This window comes from Balaenoptera borealis (genome assembly GCF_965194805.1).
Source record: "Balaenoptera borealis genome assembly, chromosome: 1".
In the NCBI taxonomy this organism is placed as follows: Eukaryota; Metazoa; Chordata; class Mammalia; order Artiodactyla; family Balaenopteridae; genus Balaenoptera; species Balaenoptera borealis.
In genome coordinates, this window is record NC_138860.1 from 100,372,167 (window position 1) to 100,395,223 (window position 23,057).

The following is a 23,057-nucleotide window of genomic DNA, read 5'->3' on the forward strand; positions in this document are numbered from 1 at the left end:
AGTGGTTGAGAATCTGCCTGCCAATGCAGGGGACACGGGTTCGAGCCCTGGTCTGGGAAGATCCCACATGCCGTGGAGCGACTAGGCCCGTGAGCCACAACTACTGAGCCTGTGCTCTGCAACGGGAGAGGCCGCGACAGTGAGAGGCCCGCGCACCGCGATGAAGAGTGGCCCCTGCTTGCCACAACTAGAGAAAGCCCTCGCACAGAAACGAAGACCCAACACAGCCAAAAATAAATAAATAAATAAATAAATAATAAAAATAAAGGAATTCCTTTAAAAAAAAAAAAAAAAAGTGATCCAAAAGTTTCCAGATTAAAAAAGAAACACACACGCACACACACACACAGCTATAAAGGAACAGGAATTCAGAAAACACCAGACTTCTTTCATCAGCAATAGGAGAGGCCAAAAGCCAATGGAGTAATGTTTTCAGAATTCTAGGGGAATATTATTTTTAACCCAGAATTCTATTCCCAGCCAAATTATCAATCCAGAAGAAGTAAAAGAAGTCAATTTTCCAAATTTCTCTTCTGAAGAAGATAAAGATGTATTCTAGAAAAATGAAAAAGTAATAGAAGTCAGGAGAGTCAAGAAATAATTAGGTCAACCCAGGAGAAAAGAAAGGAGGAATCCTAGTGTGACAGCTGTGCTGCTGCTTTAGAGACCAATAATTCAAATTGAAGTTGGTAAGCAGGGCTGGACACAGTCTGTACACAGTGGAATGCCCCAGTTGGTGGTTTATAAATGGTCTCTTACTTGATTGGTCAGTGATGATATCATGTTAGTTGTTAAATAATTTGACTCCAAGGTGAATCCAAGAGGGAGGTCAACAGGAAAAAAAGGGTGGGGATATGCAATAGATTTTATAATTGAGAAGATGAGTGCAGGGGATGGTAAGTAGAATGGCTATTGAGCAGAGGAACCATATCATGTAGTTTTAATGGCACTGCTTTCTGTAAGGTATAACATATATTATCTTGAATCATTTCTTTCTGGCATGAAAATGTCATGTGAAATAATGATTGGGTTTTATTTATTTATTAGTCTTAAGGTTGCTTCTAAGAGAGACTGGTTTATTTATAAGAATGCAAATTTAAAAAGCCTTCTGGAATTTCGAAAAGGCTTGTCATTTAAAATCCCTATAAATTAGGTATGCTCTATTCTATACAACAAACTTTTACATGTTCTTTCCCACAAGATATGCAGCATCAACAATTTGTTAAATGTGATTCTTTTGAGGAAGCCTTTTGAATTTAACCTCTAAGTTCCAGAAAATTATGACCTTAGTCAAATGTATAAAAACTCCTTTGGGTTTTTGGAAACACATTTGTGCTAAAAATTTCCTTTAGTATTTTTTTTTGTTCAAATTAGTTTTATTGTTATTTTATCAACTAAAGTTTGTATATGATTTATTGAGATAAAGTTCACATAACATAAAATTAATCATTTTAGAGTGAATAATAGAGTGGCATTTAGAACATTCATAATGTTGTGCAACTACCTTTATCTAGTTCCAAAACTTTTCTATCATTCAACGTAAAACCCGGTACCCATTAAGGAGTTGCTCCCCATTTCCCTCTCCTCCAGCCCCCGGTAAAACACCAAGTGTCTTCTGTCTCCTTCTGTCTCTATGGATTTATCTCTTCTGAATATTACATATACATGGAATCAAACAATATGTGACCTTTTGTGCCTGGTTTCTTTCACTTAGTATATTTTCAAGATTCACCCACACTGTAGCATACATCAGTACTTTATTCTTTTTTTCTTTTAGAAGTTTATGTAGATTTTTTGTTTGCTTTCTTTTTTTTTTTTTGGAGACAATCTTCAATTCTGTTGTTGCTGTGTTTTTTAAAATTTATATTGCAGTATAGTTGATTAACAATGTTGTGTTAGTTTCAGGTGTACAGCAAAGTGATTCAGTTATACATATACATGTATACATGTGTCTATTCTCCTTCAAATTATTTTCCCATTTAGATTATTACAAAATATTGAGCAGAGTTCCCTGTGCTATACAGTAGGTCCTTGTTGGTAATCTATTTTAAATATAGCATTGTGTATATGTCAGCCCTAATCTCCCAGTCTATCCCTCCCTCCGTCCCTCCCTCCCTCCCCCCATAACCATAAGTTCGTTCTCTAAGTTTGTGAGTCTGTTTCTGTAGTACTTTAAGTTTACTCAGTTGAGTATTTTATTTTTCTCTAAAATGTCAGAATTAGCTAACAACTGAAGCTTACCTAAGACTAATTTCAGATAAATACAAGATTCCCAGTGCCTGTCTCTTGTTCCATTATTTAAAGCATGTTTCATGTATGTTTAGGTGCAACTCTGTAGAAGTAATAAAGGACCATCCCTACTGCCGCAAGTCCCTCAAGGGTTTCAAGCTATTGTAGTCACCTCATATATGGCTTCTCATATCTCCAACTGCAGGGAGTATAACTGACCAGGGGCCTCAGCTGCTGGGCTCTTAAAACCAGCTATGAGTTTGACCAGGGATTCCACACTTCCCAAGAGCTGCTCTCAGCCAGTGACCGAATGCAGCAGGAATACTAAGGCAACCAGGTCCTGGGAGATGCAGGGCTCCTCTGATGGATGACTGACAGCTCAGAGATCCTTGCTGGCTTTACTGAAATATTCTTAAAACTGTACCATGGTTTTAAAACTTTTCCTACCCAACCTCCATTCCTTCTCTCTCTTCCACAGGGGATGTGCATGGTGATCTGACAACTTTCCCAGCCTCCTCCAGCTTCCTCTCCTTTTTCTCTCATGTGAGTTCTCCCCACTAAATCTCTTATATATGCAATCCCATCATAGTAGCTGCCTCTTGGAGGACCTGAACTAATGTAAAATTAAAAATCAAATTTTAAGAATGACTGATTTTGCCATCTCTTCAACGAGGCAGAAAACAAAATTTAATCGACCTACGGAAAGTCAGGGAATAATAGGTAATGAATGTCATTGTTAATAATTTTATTATTCATCCAACAATTACCAATTTTTTACTCTGTGTCAGGTACAGTTCTATGCGCTTGGGATGCAGAGGTGAATATGACCTACTTTTTGCCCCCTACAACTGCACTGACTAGCAAGGAAGGCAATATGCCCTGAACAAATTAAATGGAAGTAGATACCCAGTGTTATGGGAACTCATTCCAAGAAGTAATTGATTTTTCTACAAGAGAAAGGTTGAGGGTGGTGGTTCAGTGATCTGAGCCTTGAAATTGCAGTAGGCATTCACCATGTGGAGGAGGTAAGAGAAGTTTCCAATCAGAGGGTACAGCAGAAGCAAAGGCAAGAAGGTAGACAAGTATGTGGGATACATGAGAAGTGATGAATAGCAGGTGGGGCCAGAACTTAAAGTGATTTGGGGGAGAGTGGCGATAGAACCCAGAAAGCAGAAACTGTTGCCATGATGAGACAGACATTGACTACTATGCTGAAGTCTATTAAATAAACGCCTGGATATACTGTTTTCCTCCTTACACAAGGGAGGATGTAATCATCAAGTACACATAGAGTCTCCTTAGTTTGGAATCAGATTTACAGCAGAAGCTGTTAAGGACAAAAAGGAAAAGGTCTGATTTCTACCCTGGATGTGCATGAGATTTCATAGGGATGTATGATAACTGGAGAATAAAACAAAATTAGTTAATATCTATATCTTTTTTACTAAAAAAGAGTTGGTTTGCAATGTTATATTAGTTTCAGGTGTACAGCATAGTGCTTCAATATTTTTATAGAGTATACTCCATTTAAAATTATTACAAAATAGTGGCTATATTTCCCTGTGCTGTTCAACATATCCTTGTTGCTTACTTATTTTGTACATAGCAGTTTGTATCTCTTAATCCCATACCCCTATCTTGCTCCTCCTCCCTCCCCTCTCCGTACTTGTAACCACTAGTTTGTTCTCTATATCTGTGAGTCTGTTCCTGTTTTGTTATATATACTCATTGGTGTTATTCTTTAGACTCCACATATAAATGATATCATACAGGATTTGTCTTTCTCTGTCTGACTTATTTCACTGAGCATAATATCCTCTAGGTCCATCCATGTGCTGCAAATGGCTGAATTTCATTTTTTTTATGGCTGAGTAATTTGTGTGTGTGTGTGTGTGTGTGTGTGTGTGTGTACAGCACTATGCTATAAATAGTGACAGTTTTACTCCTTTCCTTCCAGTTTGGATGTCTTTTATTTCTTTTTCTTGTCCGATTGCTGTGGCTAGGACTTCCAATACTATGTTAAATGGAAGTGATGAGAGAGAGCATCCTTGTCTTTTTCCTGATTTTAAAGGAAAGGCTTTCAGCTTTTCACCATTGAGTATGATATTAGCTGTGGGTTTGTCATAAGTGGCCTTTATTATGTTGAGATATGTTCCCTCTATACCACATTTGATAAGAGTTTTCAAAATAAATGGAGTATTATTTTTTATTTAATAAATGAATTTTATCTATATTTTATTTTGTTAGAAAATAATTTCAGGTGGCTAGCATTATTATTTTTAGTGCCTTCTATATTCCAAGCTCTGTACTAAATGCTGGGGGATTCACAGGAAAATAAGAGAGAACATCTCCTCTGTCATTGGAGTGCATTGTTTGTGGGCAGAATGATAAAAGGAAACACAACAATGTAGCAAGAGCTATGAAAATGAGGATTCCTGGGTTCTCAGGGAACACAGAGGCACATTTATTTATCCCACAGGTGGGAGTGGGTGATGAAGGGGTGGTCAGGAAGCTTCCCAGAAGAAGTGTCTAAGCTGAGCCTCAGAGCAGTAACTTTTATGTAACAATAAACAATAAATGTTCAAAATAATTTCATTGTCACCCTAATGCTCTCATAGAATCAAGTGTAAATTCCTCTGCCAACGTATCTAATGCCCCCAACAAGTTGTCAGTAGTGGGAGATAACTTGTCTCAAGTGCTTTCCTATTTATTGCCCAGAGAAAACTCTAGTGTGGAAAAATATGTTTGATTCGTTCTAAAGTTCCTAGGTGTGGCTTTCATCTGGACAACATGCCCCCACTCTTGGCTGCTCCTCTAAACCCTTCTCTTACCAGCTAGGAGACTGAGGCAAGTTATTTAACTGCTTGAGCCTCAGTTTACTCATCTGTAAAATGGGCATGTTATGTGCCTACCATATAGGGTTGTGTCAGGCACAAATGAATTAATTAAATACCAGTGGTCCCTGGCACAAGGCAAATGCTACATAATTGTTTCGAATTGTTACTATTGCCCTTACTTAGTGTTCAAACTCAAGTTCTACCTATACTACCAAGTCTATCCAAATAGCATGCTCACTGAGGCATTTAATTTTCTTGAAGTCTGATGGCATTTTTAACACACTCTGTGGACACTTAACACATAATATCTCAAAATGTTGCTTTTTGTTTTTCCAGAATGAGCCCTGAAGACAGCCTGCCTGGGCTAGAATCCCAGCACCAACTTCCTGTGGCCTTGGGAAAGTTACTCTTCAAACTCAAGCCCCTCATTTGTAAACTGTAAAAATAATACCCACCTAAATGGGCTTTTGTACAAATTGAGTAGAAAAATTAAAGACCTAAAGTTTTTTTACAGGATGGGTGGCACATAAGAGCTTACTAAATGTTTGATATTAATAAATTGTAATTTCTGAGCGCACAGAGCTGCGCCTTAATTCTCAAATTCCCAGCACCTAGTGTAGCTGCTGATCGTAAATCATCATCATGATAAAATTCAGGAGAGAAGTCAAAAACATTGTCAGAAAAAAAAGTTTTGGGGAAGTAAAATGACAAAGGTTGGAGGGTTTATACCTCAGGTACTCAATTTATTTAATACAGATTCAGTGACCACTAACTGGGGCTATGGGCTACATGATTATGAGTGATATGCAATTACCAAGATCTCACCAACTAACAGATGAGATGACACGTATAAACATAAAACATTATAAGGAAGTATGTAAGTCATTTTCCAAATTAAAAAAAAATTAGAACTATGGGAAAAAAAAAACTCCATTTCTTCAATATTCATTCAGCACCTGTTACATGACAGTATGTGAATCACAGTATGAGGTACTTCCATGGAAGACTTCATGGCAAGAAGCCAGGGACAGAGGGCAGGAATGGCTGTTGTTCCAGCTCCCTCGTGCTCCTCATATTTAAAAAACAAAACCAAAGCAAACCAAACCCCTCTACCACCAAAGAAAAAAAAAATCCACCACCAACAAAAATAACTATGTTGCTTTACATTTTGCACTTCCAAACACAGCCCTAGTGCAATCCCCTTAACAATTCTTAGAGGTGTGTGTGAGCCTGTAATAACTTTAGAGAGTTTACCATAACTTGCCCTTATTCACAAACCAATCCATTCTTCCACCAGGATTCACACCTCCTGAGTCTAAGTCCTTCTCCCAGTTCCATACCTTTTCTTCCACATCACTCAGTGGCTCTCTTCTCCCATTCCTCTTACACCTTGCCACCCTGTTCAGAACTCCCCTGTCTTGACATCTGTCAGCTTCTGGGTCACCCACCATTTAGCATGGCCTGATGCTGTTCAAAAAATAAGTGAATAAAAAGCAATAACCTTCATAGAAAGGGGAAAATGATTCACATTTCATTCCTTTACTAAGAAATGGGAAATTAATGATCTTTGCTTCTTATCACCATGCAAAAAGCAAGCTGCGTGAAAAACAATGATAGTAAGGGATATGCTAAGCAATCTTTAAGTATTTATGATGCTTTAGATTAGTTGTGTCCTATAGACAATTTTACTAGAGCTTTTAAGTGCTTCCAACTTTAGTGCTTTAAATTGCTTAAGCATTTATACTTTTTAAAAAATGTATTTATTTAATTTATTTATTATTTTTCGCTGTGTTGGGTCTTCGTTGCTGCATGCGGGCTTTCTCTAGTTGCAGTGAGCAGGGGCTACTCTTCCTTGGGGTGCGTAGGCTTTTCATTGCAATGGTTTCTCTTATTGCGGAGCACGGGCTCCAGTGGGCTGGCTTCAGTAGTTGTGGCACGTGGGCTTCAGTAGTTGTGGCTCGTGGGTTCAAGAGCGCAGGCTCAGTAGTTGCGGTGCACGGGCTTAGTTGCTCCGTGACATGTGGGACCTTCCTGGACCAGGGCTTGAACCCGTGTCCCCTGCATTGGCAGGCAGATTCTTAACCACTGCACCACCAGGGAAGCCCTAAGCATTTATACTTAATGGTTATACGATGGTAATGCCTACTCTCTTAATACAGCAGCACTGAAAGACCAATTTATACATTACGTATCACTTTTAAGGATTGGTTTTTCAAGTGACTTGGTGAACACTATCAAGTCTCAACATCAGTTCTCGACAACTTCTCCTTAAATACGGATTAACTTTCACTTGCTTAACTATGTACATATGGGGGAAACGGGTCCTTCTGGGAGTTTGTGGCTGAAACTGAGGGTATTCAGGTATTCCACAGAGCCAGCCAAAAGCACAAAAATAACCTTCCCAAGGGTGAACTTCCTCATAATCTTGCTCCGTGTACCTATGGGAATTCACTGCAACAAAATGCACTGGAGGGCTGATTTGAATGCCATTTTCCCAGCGGAATTCTTTGTAAAATGCTCATTTGTTAGCCATCAATGACTCTGATGTATCAGCCCCGCAAAGAACTAAAAAGTTGTGGAGCAAATACAGTCATTAGTTTATAACACAAGCTCCTCAGGGATGAAACAATGCCTATTATCCCATGTTCTGAAAGGAGCTACAGAGAAGGAAACACTTTGCTGCATAAAAAAAGATTATTTAAAAAAAAATACTGAGCAATCTATTTTAGTCCCTTTAAGAATAATATTAATAGTATTACTACTAATATTATTATTCAAAAAGCTAAACAATACTGTTATTGATGATAATAAGTAACTGCGTCATTTGTAAAGGCATGGTATTGACTCAAGGAGGTGCTCAATAAATACTTGTTGGAGAGTCACTTAAAATCACCAAGGATGTTTTACCTAAGCTGATTTCCATTTGACTCTTAAAAGTTCTCTGCTTCACTATTTGGTCAGAGGGAATTTTAACTAGAAGAGACAGTTTTAGCTTAAAACTCTGAATCATTGTTTTTAGAATAGGTACTAAACTTGACAGAACAAGGTCTTACCTCCCCATAATTCCCTTTTTTCATTAATGTCATTTTTTTCAATGCATGCAAAAGACAGCATATGCCCTAGATTCTGAAGTCATTAATATAAATTCATGAACCAAACATGACTGGAGTGTTATCCTGCAAAGCCCTAATACCTTATCATGTTCTTGTCTCAGATTAGTAGCACTTTTTGACCCAAAGGTGGGAAATGTCTATTTAACCAGAGCCAGGAGAGTCAATACTTCTCTGTGTCATATCCTTATACATGAAAACTTTACCTCTATTACCTATTTTTCATTAAATTTAAATTTATACCAAAATAACCAGAATAATAATTTACACCAGAATAAATAATACTCTGTGATAGAATATATCAGTTTGATATATATTTAAGTTATTTAGGACTCTTATTCATCTGCAGATTGGGTTTATTGAGGTTTTTGGTGTCTGCCAGTTACCAACATGTTTTTGTTGTTTTAAATACAACTCTGAGTATATGGTATTAATTACTCATAAACTGAATCTGGAATAAAATGGAAAAAGGAAAACTTGGAGGTTTTAAATGAAAGTAATAAATGCTGGAGGAGGATAAAGTTGTTTAGATCAGACTTGCTGGCTTTCAACTGGTTTTGTCTGATAATAATGCTTACAATCTCAATTAAAATATATTTTAAATTGATTTGTGTTACCTGGGGACCAAAATCGTTATCTGTATCTTTATAAACAAAGTTAGTGTAACTATTTAAATTTTCTTAATTTTAGATTTATGTCTAAATATTGTTGCCTACTTTTGTGGTAAGCAATTTGCCTTTCAAATCTTTTTGGTTGAATATACAGAACAACTTCTGTTGCCTAATAAGTTCTTCAGTACTTGACGTGAAATCATTTGGTGTGTAGTTAATTTCCTCATTATTAGAAACATCCTATAGGTTATATATTATTGTAGATAAAGGGTACTTTAGCTACATGAGGGTTTTCAGTTAAAATAAATCATATATTTTGCAAGTAAAGCAAAGACAGAATCATGCTAACTTGTCTTTTTTTCAGAGCATACACTATCAATGAAAAACTTAATTTTTAACTTCAAAGAAATATGTCAGACTCTGACAAGGAAGAAGAAGTAGTACTGTACTTTAGAGAGTCAAGTCAATGCATTCGGACTAATATGCTTCATTTAGGAAGTGAACAAAAAGTTTATTTTGGACGTGAATACAACTCCAAATTATGAACTACTAAAAAATAGTCGTTCTGCCAGTATAATTAATAACAACAGAAATACTAGTAAATGCATATTGAATGCTATACATTACTGCTTTATTTCAATCATCATAACAAACTTATTCTTTCCATTTCACAAATGAGGAAACTGAGTCTTAGAAATGTTATGTAATTTTATGAGTTTGCTGAGATGAGAATGCAAAAAGCTTAGTTTCAAACTGAGACCTGCTTAATTACAAAGCTTGAGCTTTGAAATCACAATAGTGAATGAGGAAATAAGCCAACCATAGCAATCTGCAATGGGATTTTCATATCTTAAAAAACTATTTGCAGAAGTCATAAAATAATTTTGATTAAAGCATAAAAAGCTCAGTGTAAGTGACAGGTTATAAAATGTTAAGAAAATAATAAAATAATATATGGCTCTTATTGAGTGAACATGTTGTTTGTTTTCTTTTTAAAAAGTTATCTGCTGGTTTACATCTGTCTTTTTGCTTAAGGTGACTTGGATTCGGTTTTCACCAAATTTGGAACAATTTGCTGTACAGAAGCCCAGCTTGAAATAAAATGGCAGTTGATGACATTTTTCATATTGGCATACTTTGTGTAATATTCAGTGGCTTTTCAATGGCATTTGGATCATGAATAGAAATTACAGAGCCAGCTATCCTAAAAGCAAAACAATTGTTTAGACCACCATTGTGAAGGCATCAATAAAAACTGCTTTAAAGCTGTTGATTTCTACATGCTTATTTAAATTTATGATATTTCAAGGCAGAAGTTTGAAGAAGGAAAGAAAAAGTACCTCTCAAAAGAACTGTCAGGGAAACTGTTAAGTAGTCTAAAGACATAAAATATAACATGCATAAGAGTTTTACTCCATACTAGTACATTTGTGCTGCAGAGATAGAAGGAATGACTGACATCCTAGTCTCTCATGGTCAACCAACAGCCTCATTCATTCATTTGTTCATTCAATAAATATTGCTTTGAACACATTCCATGTATCAGATGTTCTTCTTGGTGTTGGGGATAAAGATAAATGGAGGGAGGGGGTCCTATAAAGGTCTTGTCATCATGGAGTTGTCTTCATTTGGGTAGACAGCCAATAAACAAGCAAAAAACTATATAATATATCATGGAGCAGTAATTACTATGGGGAAAAAAGACTGGGGCAAACAAAACTGAGTGTGCCATGGGTGAAAATGGGGATACTATTTTACTTAGGTAATCAAGTAAGGTTTCACTGACAAGGTAACATTGTAAGCAGAGAACTGAGGAAAATGAGAGTGAGCCATGTAGATTTTGGAGTAAAAAAATTCCAGGCAGAGAGAACAGCAAGCAAAAAGGCCCTGAGGTGAAGGCATGTTTGGGTGTGTAGTATAAACCAAGAAGTGGCCTATGGGTTGCAAACTAAGCAAGAGAGCATCTAATAGGAGATAAAGGCAGAGAGGTAGTAGAGCCACCATAAAGAGTTTGATTTTTATTTATTAGAGGTAAGAAAACAATGGAAAATGTTTTAACAGAGGAGTAGAATTAAACACCTTACATTTTAAAAGAATTTTTAGATCCTCTACCCATTTTTAAATTGGGTTATTTGATTTTGTTTTGTTTGGTTTGGTTTTCTTTTTGTGTGTCTATGTTGAGCTGTGTGAGTTCTTTACGTATTTTGTATATTAACCCCTTATCAGATATATGATTTGCAAATATTTTCTCCCATTCAGTAAGTTGCCTTTTCATTTTGTTGAAGGTTTCCTTCTCTGTGCAGAAGATTTTTAGTTTGGTGTAGTCCTATTTGCTTATTTTTGTTTCCTTTGCCTTTGGAGTCCAAAAAAAAAAAAAAAAAAATCTCTAAAACTGATGTCAAGGAGCTTACCACATATGTTTTCTTCTAAGAATTTTATGGTTTCAGGTGTTACATTCAAGTCTTTAATCCATTTTGAGTTAATTTTTGTGTATGGTATAAGATAGTGGTCTAGTTTCACTCTTTTGCACGTGGTTGTCCAGTTTCCCTAACACCATTTATTGAAGAGATTGTCCTTTACCTATTGTATGTTCTTGGCTCATTTGTTGTAAATTAATTGTCCATATATGTGTGGATTTATTTCTGTGATCTCTATTCTCTTTCATCAATCTGTGTGTGTGTTTTTAGGCCAGTACCATCCTGTTTTGATTACTGTAGCTTTGTAGTATAGTTTAAAATCAGAGCATATGATACCTCCAGCTTTGTTCTTCTTTCTCAAGATTGGTTTGGCTATTCTGGATCTTTTGTGGCTTCATACAAATTTTAAAAGTCTTTGTTCTAGTTCTGTGAAAAGAGCCATTGGACTTTTGATAGGGATTGCATTAACACTATTAATTCTTCCAGTCCATGAGCATGTAATATCTTTCCATTTATTTGTGTCTTCTTCAATTTCTTTCATCAATGTCTTACAGTTTTTAGTGAATAGGTCTTTCACCTCCTTGGTTACATTTATGCTTAGCCATTTTATTCTTTTTGATGTAATTTTAAGTGGGACTGTTTTCTTAATTTCTCACCCTGGTAGTTCTTTATTAGTGTATAGAAATGCCACAGATTTCTATATATTGATTTTGTTTCCTGCAACTTAATTGAATTCATTTATTAGTTCTAACAGTTTTTCTGTGGAATCTTTAGGATTTTCTAAATATAATATGATGTCATCTGCAAGTAATGAGTTTTACTTCTTCCTTTCCAGTTTGGATGCCTTTCATTTCTTTTTCTTGCCTGATTGCTGTGGCTAGGACTTGCAATACTGTGTTAAAAAAGTGATGAGAGTGGGCCACTACTATTTTGTTTTGTTCCTGAGCTTAGAGGAAAAGTGTTCAGCTTTTCACCACTGAGCATGATGTTACCCGTGGGTTTTTCATAGATGGCCTTTATTATGTTGAGGTACCCACTTTCTTCTATACCTACTTTCTTGAGAGTTTCCGCTATGTCAACTTTGTTGAGTTTTTTTTTTTTTTATCATAAATCAATGTTGAATCTTGTCAAATGCTTTTTTTGAATCTACCAAAATGATCATTTGATTTTTATCCTTTATTCTGTTAATGTTCTGTAACATGTTGATTGATTTATAGATGTTGGACCACCTTTTCATCCCTGGAATAAATCCCACTTGATCATGGTGTATGATCTTTTTAATGTATTATTTGATTAGGCTTACTAATATTTTGTTGAAGATTTTTGCATCTATGCTCATCAGGGATATTTACCTCTAATTTTCTTGCTTCGTGAAAAAAATATCCTTATCTGGTTTTGGTAACAAGGTAATGCTGGCCTTATAAAATGAAAGAAGAAATACACATGGCCAACAGGTGCATAAGATGTTCAACATCACTAATCATCAGGGAAATGCAAATAAAAACCACAATGAGATATCACTTCATACCTGTTGGAATAGCTATTATCAAAAAGACAATAAATAACAAGTGCTGGAGAGGATGTGCAGAAAAGGGAACCTTCATACTGTTGGTGGGAATGTAAATTGGTACAACCATTATGGAAAACAGTATGGAGACTCCTCAAAAAACTTAGAACTACCATATGATCCAGGAATTCCACTTCTGTGTATTTATCTGAAGAATAAATAAACACTAATTCAAAAAGATATATGCACCCCTATGTTCATTGCAGCATTATTTACAATAGCCAACACATGGAAAAACCTAAGTGTACATTGATGGATGAATGGTTGAAGATGTGAGACATATATATACATGTACATATACACATATATAATGGCATATATACTCAGTCATAAGAAAAGAAGGAAATCTTGCCATTTATGACAATGTGTATGGACCTTGAGGGAAATAAATCAGATGAAGAAGGACAAATACCATATGACTTCACTTACATGTGGAATCTAAAAAACAAAACAAAACAAAACAAAAACAAACTCATAGATACAGAGAACAGGTTATTGGTTATCAGAAGGGAAGGAGGTTGGGGAGAGGGTGAAATGGGTGAAGGGGATAAAATGTATGGTGATGGATGGTAACTAGATTTACAGCGGCAATCACTTAGTAGTGTATACGTATATCAAACTATAATGTTGTATACCTGAAATTTATATAATGTTACATACCAATTTTACCTCAGTTTAAAAAAAAGACTGTAGAGAGCAAGGGTGGAAACAGTGAGACCAGATAGGAAATTACTGTGATTAGCCACGTGGGTAACGATAGTGGCTTGGATGGTTGGATTCTAGATGTATTTGTTGATGAACTGGATGTAGTAAAGACAAGACTCCAAGGTTTTGGATGTAATAAGGAGAGTTGATAAAGAGAGGACTCCAAGATTTTTGCCCTAAGCAACTGGCAGAATGGTGTTGCATTGAACTAGGGATGTCTGTGTGTTCAGTGGTTTAGGGAAGGAAGTGGGAATTGAAAACTTTGTCTAAGATAAGTTTGAAATGAAGTAGGCAATAAGTCTGGAGTTCAGTGGTGAGGACTGGGTTTGAACTATTTATTTGGGGCTTATCCACGTATAGTTGACATTTAAAACTATGAGACTTGTTTGCCAGGAATACAAGTAGAGACAGAGAAAAAAAGATTGCACCTTGAGAGGAGAAACCAGCAAAGGAGAGTGAGAAAGACTGATGAGAGAGGGGTCCAAAAAGTCAAGTGAAGAAAGGTTTCTAGAAGGGAGAAGTAATCAACTGAGTCCAATGTGTTGGTAAATCAAGAAAGATGAAGTCTGAGATCTCACCATTGAATCCGACAATGTGGAGATCAGTGGTGACCTCGACAAGAATTGATTTGTTAGAATGGTGGGACAAAAGAATGATTAGAGTGGTTAGAGAGAGAATGGAATAAAAGGAAGTAGAGAAAATCAGTTTAGACAACTTTTTCAAGGAGCTTGGTTGTAAGAAGAAATAAAGAAATGGGGCAACAGCTAGAGGAAGATGTGAAGTTAAGGGAGTTTTTTTTTTAAGATGGGATATATTTTAGCATATTTGCATAAATGGTATTAGAAAGGAAAATGGTAATGTAGGAGGAAAAGGGTAGAATATTTGCAGCAATGTCTTTTGGTGAGAAGGGGTGGGATCCATTCATGTAGAGAGAAGTTAGTCTCAGATAAAATAGGGGACAGTTCATCCACAGTAATGGAAAGAAGGGCAAAGTTTGGGGGCTCGATGCAGGAATATTGTTAGACACGGGGCTGGGAATTTGTGGAAACTGGGCTCTTTTATGGTTAGCAAAGTGCCTTTTGTGCTTACATTCTGGTGAAGGACAGAGAGAAATAAGCAGGCAATCAATGTTATGATAAGGACTTACTGGAGGAAAAGAGACTAGGAGTTAGTGTATGCGTGGTTGGTGTGTGCTTATAGGGAAGGAAAGGTGGCCAAGGGGCTGAGTGCTCAAGGTTAAGCAAGCTGCATGTTCAAAGCCCTCGAGGCAAGAGAGTGAAGGACACTCTGGGGACTGAAGATAGCTGGAGGGATCATGGCTGGAAAGAGGTGCTAGAAATGGAGAGGCACAGTGAGAATTGAGAGGATTATATAAGCTTGAGAAATATTTGGAAGTCAGAATGGATAGAACATAGTAGTGAATTGACTATTAGGGATAAGTATGAGGGGAAGAGAAGAGCTACAGTTGACACCCGGGTTCTAGCCTGAGCACTAGGTTTATGTTGATGCCTGTATTAGCTTAGTCACCTCTGTTCATGCTTTACCTCTATGCAAATTGCCTTCACATCCAATGTATGCCCTATCTCCCTATGAATTCCATCTCTTACTCTTCCGGCCCACACTGATCTTTCTCTTTCTTGAATAATGATGGAAATTGCCAGTGTTGGTTGAATGTCTTCTGTATGTCAGGCATGCTACTTGGTGTTTAACATGTATCATCTCATTAATCTCTATTACAGCTCCATGAGGTAGGCTTTGTTATCCCTTTTTACGAATAAAAAAATAGAAGCTCAGTGTGGACGTTTTAACAAAGATCTAAATGTCTCCCAAATCCATGCTGAATTGATAAAGTTAAATGACTGAAGAGCAGTTTCTGAATGTCGACTCTGTAGTTTTTGTACACTGTACCACAATGTGTCTGACAACATTGAGACTGTGATTTACGGAGGTGCAATCAACACCCCTTTAACTCATCATAGCACTTTGAACATAGTAGGAATTCAATAAATGTCGACATGAAGTGAAGAAAATCTGTGGATGAGACCCCAAATCTTGAAACTTTAGGTAAACTGATAGTTTTCACTGAAACATGTTCAGGGAGGCTGGGGGACCCAAAAATCACTCTCATTGGCTGAAATGCTAACAAAATTATAATGTTAATTGAATAACACTTTAAAGCTCTGAAAATAGTCTACGCCTCATCTTTCTTTTGATTCTTTTTTGTAACTACTGTCCTCATCTTATGAATGAGGAAACTGGAGTTCACTGGGTTAAATAGCTTGGTTGTGTGACAATAGGTCTAAATTTGGAAAAACTGCACATCCAGCACATTTTCCTGATATACTATTTACCTCTCACATCACTATACACTGGTACTTCTCAGTAATCCCCATTTCAGCTAACACATATTGCATATTTACAGGAGAAAAATAAGATGAATGAAACACAGACTCTCACATTTGAATAAAAGGAAAATGAAAAGCAGTTAAAAAATCCTTCTAAAATGTGACAAATGCAATTAGAATTATGTACAAGATACTAAGAAAGCACAGAGATTGGAAAGATTAATTTTGCTTGGGGCAAGGGGTAGAGAACTGGAGAAGGTTTCAAATTGCCCATTAATTCCAAGATGCATTCTCAAATACATTGATCATTACTGGACATTGAATTAAAGAGAAGCACCCACTGGTAGTAAGCCAATCAGAACACCAAACAGAATGCTCCAAATTTTTGCTCTACTTTCACAGCTCTGCTCTATTTTCTTATATATTTATTAACAAATAATTTCTTTTACTTATAACAAAAGAGGAGCATGATTGGAAGATTAGAACAAGACACATTTGGGGCTCATATTTCCTACTCCTAATATTGAGAATTTAACAGGAAGCTATCTGGTTTAGAGTAAGTTGTAAACAAATGATGTCAAAACCACTGAGGATCAATATAACCAAATCACCTGACAGGAAGAACTCACTGCTTTTCAGAAATTTCCATGTGACACTTATCTCACTGTCTAGGCTTACAGCCCTGCAAATCTCAACTCACGACATAGTTTTCAATGCCTATGATTATTCTGTTAACCACCGTTAGTTGACTCTTAGTTGACTCCCTTTCAGGAAGTCCTCCCAGTTCCAGACTCTCGCCATTCCAATCCATTGCCAAATTAATAAAATAAAGAGAAGTGCTGTATTTAAATTTTCATTAATGAAAATCCTCTAATTTCCGGAAAACTAATTCATATAGGCTGGAGGGGTGAATTTATAACAGTGTGCCAATGTACAGAGGTACAGACTTCTAGTTTCCTTTCCCACCACTGATTTGTTGTGCATTTTTATCAGCTTCTACTCTTCTGTAATTCTTCAGGGAATTCAGGGAGGCATTATTCTGAGAGAGGACAGTGAAATAGAATATTGGAACAATGAGAAACAAGACACAATCATCACACCAGGATTAGTATTTCATGCAACATTCACTCATTTGCACATTCATTCTCTCAACAAACATTTGTTGATGCCTGCCGTGCAAGACACTGGAGGCGAGAAAGATGAGTAAAGACACAGTCAAGGTTCTCATCATCTCGTGAGAAAAGCAAAGAGGTAAAATTCTCACTGCACCCAAATCACACAAAATGCCCTGCCTGCATATTTGATCAAAACCTTTCTTTCAGTGGAGATAAGTCAGGTGTAACAGGCAGGAATTCTCAAGGGAATTTCACAGGTACACAGAGGGACTTAAGTGTGGACTCAGCTCTGCCTCAGCCCTCCCTTATCACAAGTGGCACCAAACATAGAGACCAAACAGAAAAAAAAAATGAGAAAGAAGTGGCCCAAAGATGCCTTAAACTAATATAAATAGAGAAAATGTCGAGATCAGCCAAATTGATGCAAAATGATTTCTATTTTTAAAACTGCCAATGTATAAAGAAATAAAAACAAAGAGCTATAGCCAGGAATTCTCCTCAGAGAATACAGCATGGTAAGATACAAAAGTCCAAAGAGCACTTATAAAAAATGAAAGGAAAATCCATATACAGTCTTTTAACTTCATCAGGAAAGGATGGGGGGCATCGATTGCCATAAGATTGCAAAGGATTTTACTCTGTAGCTAAAGAGCTTAATCCACTAGAACTTTGGGGTTGCTTTTTTAATGAAGCCATCTCTATAATGAATGGCTCCTTCAACCTTCACAAAGGAAAAAAAAAAATGGCAGGGAGTGTGTCAACCTCCAATAAATTGTGTGGGAGGTAAGATGATCAATAAAAAGTCTCCCTCACTGTCACCTTAAGAAGCAACTGGCTATAGAAATTTGCAACGGGGTGGCAAAATTGTGGTGGGAGTGGGAAGCAGTTAAGAATTCTGAAAAATAAAGGGTATGTGAATGAGTGTGTGTGTGTGTGTGTGTATACAGGCAAAGAGGAAAGAAGGTGGCATGGATCTGTTCAATCAAATAACAAGAGAGAGTTAGGATTCTAGATTAATCTCCTGTCATCTACCAACATCAATCAAATAAGATAGCTTAGTATCTATAATTCCTTGGAATGTTTCAACAAATTATAAGAAGACTCCTAAGAGAAACAGTAAAATATATCTTTTAAAAAAGATGTGGAGTTTCAGAATATTTAATTAAGATGTTTGGGTCATGATTTATTGTCATTATACCTTATTTCTATTTTTTTCAAAATCCCACAGCAATACTCAAATCCAACCCTTGAATTCTTGAATACTCAAATATAAAAATGAATGTTAAAATGATTTTTTTCATAAAATTAATAAAGGCAAGCGCCATAAGTGTAACTCTCAAATACATCTTTCCCATAGGGAATATCTGGGATTGCCTCAGGTTGTAAAGCTAGTAAGGAGAAAAGAAATGCTAAGTGGGAAGTTACACTGTACAAGATTTAGAAATAATTTTTTTAACTTGCCTTCTTAAGGCTAATTACCATAGATGAAAAGAGCTAGATAACTCAGAGTATTCATTAGGTCTCTCACGCCACTAAGCAGCCGTCCCCAAAGTGCTAATAGCTTTCCTACTACATTCTTAAAATGTTTCATATTCACTATTCACGATTCGCACTTCAAAAAGACCAACTCCCTGATTAATGCCTAAATGGAAAGAGTATAAAATGTGCCTCAAAAATTAGTACAGGTCTCAAAGGTATAAACCTACCTGTCTTAAAGATTTTAGAAAAAAATTTTTAAAAAGAAAGCAAGCCAACTGAGAAGTGTTATTAGCTTTGCCCATTCCCCAGTCACTCTCATATCCATATATCCATTCTTCTAGGAGCTGTGGCAATGCAGCCATGTACTTGGGGTACATATATTGGGGTTTATCACTTTTCAAAGCTTTGGGTTATGTGTATTCCCCTTTACGATAAACACAACATTGATTCCATTGCCTTCCCCCCCCTCTGATCAGAATCATTTACAAAAGTATCAACTCACACATAGGTAAATGGCCAACTTTGTATTATTCCTGTTAGATACTGGTTTCCAGTTCTTTGCCACCAGATCCTCTAATGGACTGATTCCGAATCCAGTCATAACTACAGTGGTTACCCTAATTAAGAGCGTTCATAGCTAAGAATAAAGTTTTGCACCAGGCCAAAGGGTTTCAACTCTGCCTATTACTAACAGATGGACTTACAGATAACCCTTTATTTTGTCTTTTACCGCCCTCCCTTTTGGGGGTGAGAGAGACATTGCTTTTTCATTGGTTTTGTCTTTTTTTTTTAACAGAAGGCAAATAATCTCCTGGGAAATGTGTATACCATATGCTCACGTCAACATAAGTGATTTTTAAGATCTTCTAATTCATGTATTTATTTCTCAACTCCCAGCTACTACCTGGAGTAATTACAATGTACTATATCATCCTCATTATGTGTTCTTCAGCCAGATGGATTTTTCAACTTTGATCATAAAACTCCCCTGTCCCCAAAACCTTCAATGGCATAAACTATCAGTTAGAATCTAAACTCCTTAGTTGGGCATTCAAAGTTCACCACAGTTAGATCCCAACCTACCATTATGGTCTTTAACAATAAAATAACTCTCTATTTTAGCCAACTGGTCTACTGCTTGTCTCCAGGCATACCTTGAATTTTTATGATAAAATACCTTCTGTTGCTCCTCTTTCCTGAACTGCCCTCATTACCCCATCCTTCACACAAATGCTCCATCTGGCCACCCTAACAAAATTAGTCTCCCTACCAGTCTCCACTTATGTGCCCCTAACTTTCTGGAGTCATTCAGATTTCATGTGATTTATTATGTATTACTACATGTACCATAGCCTTTTAAAAGTAACTTAATAAAACTTTTAGTGTAGATGTATAAATCAGGGCCAAAAGTCTTTATCAGTTCATGCATTATAGTTTTTCACTTCAAAATATATAAGTAGAACTTATTACATATGTTAACTTCCATGGGCTTTATCTCATAATTTTGTTTTGTGATTATTTCACTACATATCTTATTTCTCCTCCATGATTGTAAACACCTAGAATGTAGTTTTTCTATAGTTCACAGTGCCCAGGCAGAGTACTGTATACATATCTTTTGTTTCCATTATGTAATAGATTTTGGACCAACAAATGACATATTATAATACAGTGTTATCTTTTCAAATAATAAATTTGTCACCTGTGATCAACAGCAGACTTAGAAATAAAATATTAATTGAAATATTTATTTGAATTTTTAGGAAGAGATTTTTAAAAATTCTGTGAAACATGAAAAGGAAGAAAAATTTTACTTTCCAGCAGTTCTTACACGTTAATAAATCAAATTATTGTTATCAAATTGGCCACTGAAAGTTGTCTGGTATTTTATGAAAATTTTAGATGCTTGAGTGGCATTTCTTCCATTTGTGATCAAATAATCCTTTGTGTATTTGTCTAATGTCTTTATTTTTTATTTGACTGCCCATTTCTTAAGGGCGGGGACTCTGTGTACCTTGTTCATTTCCACATCTCCAGTTCAGTGCCCAGTGCATGGCAGGAGCTCAGAAAATACCTGATGGACCAATGAATTAAGGAATGAAAAACTGAAAAGAAATGAGCTAATTAAAGAATGGCTAATATCACGAGAACTCCTACTTATTTGGGCTCTGACCCATAGTAACTACAGCTCTTCAGATGTACTTACTTGGGCTGAAGCTGTAGTTCATCAAGGCTGTCTAGATCCTTTGCCTTGCTTTTCCCCTCCCCAAGAACTAAACTTGGAGAGGAGTCTCAGCTGCGACTTCCTTTCTTTATGTAAAATACTAGCTTTGAATTAGTGGTTTCCAGTTACCAGGTGTGTTAAGCAACAGAAATGCCAACAGAAGAAACCAGGGCAATCTGTGTGTGGTTTGGGAGGGAAAATATTCACCTGATTGACTTCTGGGGATCTCTAAACATCAGCATCTTGATGATAGTACTGCCTGGTGACAATGGTGGAGATGCTGTTGGTTTGGAGCCCAGAGAAGTTAGACAGGAGGATGTCTAAACAGGGGTAATGCAGTCCCAACATTCTTAGAAGTGATGTGCTCTAAAAAAAGTAGTAATAATGATTGTGACTGCTGTAGAAGACCCTGGTCAAAACCTAGAGGCTCTGGTGGATCCATTACTAGCTGTTGTTACTTACTTTTGTCTTGTTGCTGATGCTACAGTTGAACTTCACTCTATGAAGATTGTTGTTGCTACTACAGCTGTTGGAGGCAAGGTAGACCTTTTCCTCACTGACGAATGTCAGAATGAAATAAGGGTCCTTTTCCCCAATTTAACTTCGGAATGAGTGTGAAAAGAGGTCCCAAAGCAGACCCAGAAAATATAGAGCAATATTTCAGCAAACCTTCTCCCTCTCCTCACAAAGCCTCTTTATAGTCTGTATTATCAGAAATTGCTCTTGTCAGGGGCCAGTTCAAGTAAAATACCTAGAAAGCTGAGAAGATCAAAAAGCTCATTCATTTTTATATGATATTATATCAGAAAACTACTATCGTGAGATGATCAAATGAGTATTTTCATTTTTCAATCATTGTTTACTATCATGCAAACATGGCCAAAATTTCAATGTGCATCTTCTGGTGCATCCAGTCATTTTTAGATAAACTATAATTTGCATTCAAAGGGAAGAATGAAATGTTCACACAATCATAGTTCTGCGGTGTCCCTCTCACCTAACTCAGTACTTATAGCAAGTTTCTGACCCAAGTAACAAATTGTCATTATTCTGGGGTTTGAATCAATAGGATTATAATAGAAACAACAGAATTTCAAATTATATTTCTGATTCAAGATATAAAGAAAACTATAAAATTTTAATAATCAGTTAAAGAAGAAAACTAGAGACCTAATAAAAAGAAATCAGTCTGCAAAATATCTCTGGCATCTATAGCACAAACCTCACACACTAGAGAAGTAGTTTATTAGTGTTTGAATGAAGCAAATAGCAAGACTGAGGTTTTTATCTTGTGGGGGAGGAACATATAATGAGGGTAAAACGGAAGTAGCAAATGTAAATTATTCATTACCAGATGAATACTATTTTAGGGAGGGAAAGTAAAGAGTAGAGTTTGAGGGAAAACACTTAAAAAAGAGTTCTAGGGCTTCCCTGGTGGTACAGTGGTTAAGAATCCACCTGCCAAGGCAGGGGACACGGTTTCGAGCCCTGGTCCGGGAAGATGCCACATGCTGTGGAGCAACTGGGCCCGTGAGCCACAACTACTGAGCCTGCACTCTAGAACCTGCGAGCCACAACTACTAAGCCTGAGCCTGCGAGCCTCAACTACTGAAGCCCGTGCACCTAGAGCCCGTGCTCTGCAACAAGACAAGCCAACGCAATGAGAAGCCCGTGCACCACAGCGAAGAGTAGCCCCCACTTGCTGCAACTAGAGAAAGCCCGCAAGCAGCAACGAAGACCCAACGCAGCCAAAAATAAATAAAATAAATTTTTAAAAAAATGAGTTCTAACAGGTTCTGGATTTATATCTATGAAAATCATCCAAAACAACAAGTTCAGAGTTAAACTAAATGACTTTTAAGGTCTTTCCTGGGTCTAATTTTGACGATTGCAGGGGTTAAGTAAATTAACTGTCTTACAGTTCCCAACACTGATGATCATTTCAAGCACCTTTGTCAATTTATCTCTATTATGTATAGCACTGAATTTTACCCAGTGAACATATTTGCCACTTTGACCAAGTGAGGACTTTAGTGTGAAAGGAATGCATATGGAAACCATTGGAAATTTTTAAATTACAAACTGCTTTGTACCTTTGGTTGAATAGAAATATACCAGGAAAACATGACCAAAAAAAAAAAGAAAGAAAGAAAGAAAATGGGAACACTAAGACAAGCATAAAACTTACTGGTATCCTTAGGAATTAGTGTTTAAATTTTAATGGCCTTCTGGCTTTTAAAACCCAAACTTTTTTTTTTTTTAATCTTATATGGGGCTCAGTATATCTTTTTTTTTTTTTTTAACATCTTTATTGGAGTATGATTGTTTTACAATGGTGTGTTAGTTTCTGCCTTATAACAAAGTGAATCAGCTATACATATACATATAACCCCATATCTCCTCCCTCTTGCATCTCCC

The 23,057-nt window shown here is 36.6% G+C and overlaps 1 protein-coding gene and 1 long non-coding RNA gene across 4 annotated transcripts in view; one reads left to right on the plus strand and one right to left on the minus strand.

Moving 5' to 3' along the window:
• LOC309606930 overlaps window positions 1–22,680 on the plus strand; it is a 29,787-nt gene extending 7,107 nt beyond the window's left edge. Inside the window, exon 2 of the long non-coding RNA XR_014232124.1 lies at window positions 315–22,680. This is a non-coding gene — a long non-coding RNA (uncharacterized lncRNA). The remainder of the gene's footprint in view (window positions 1–314) is intronic.
• Window positions 1–23,057, minus strand: part of NTNG1 (netrin G1) — a 327,327-nt gene that overhangs the window by 199,153 nt on the left and 105,117 nt on the right. The gene's annotated exons all lie outside the window — the stretch shown is intronic.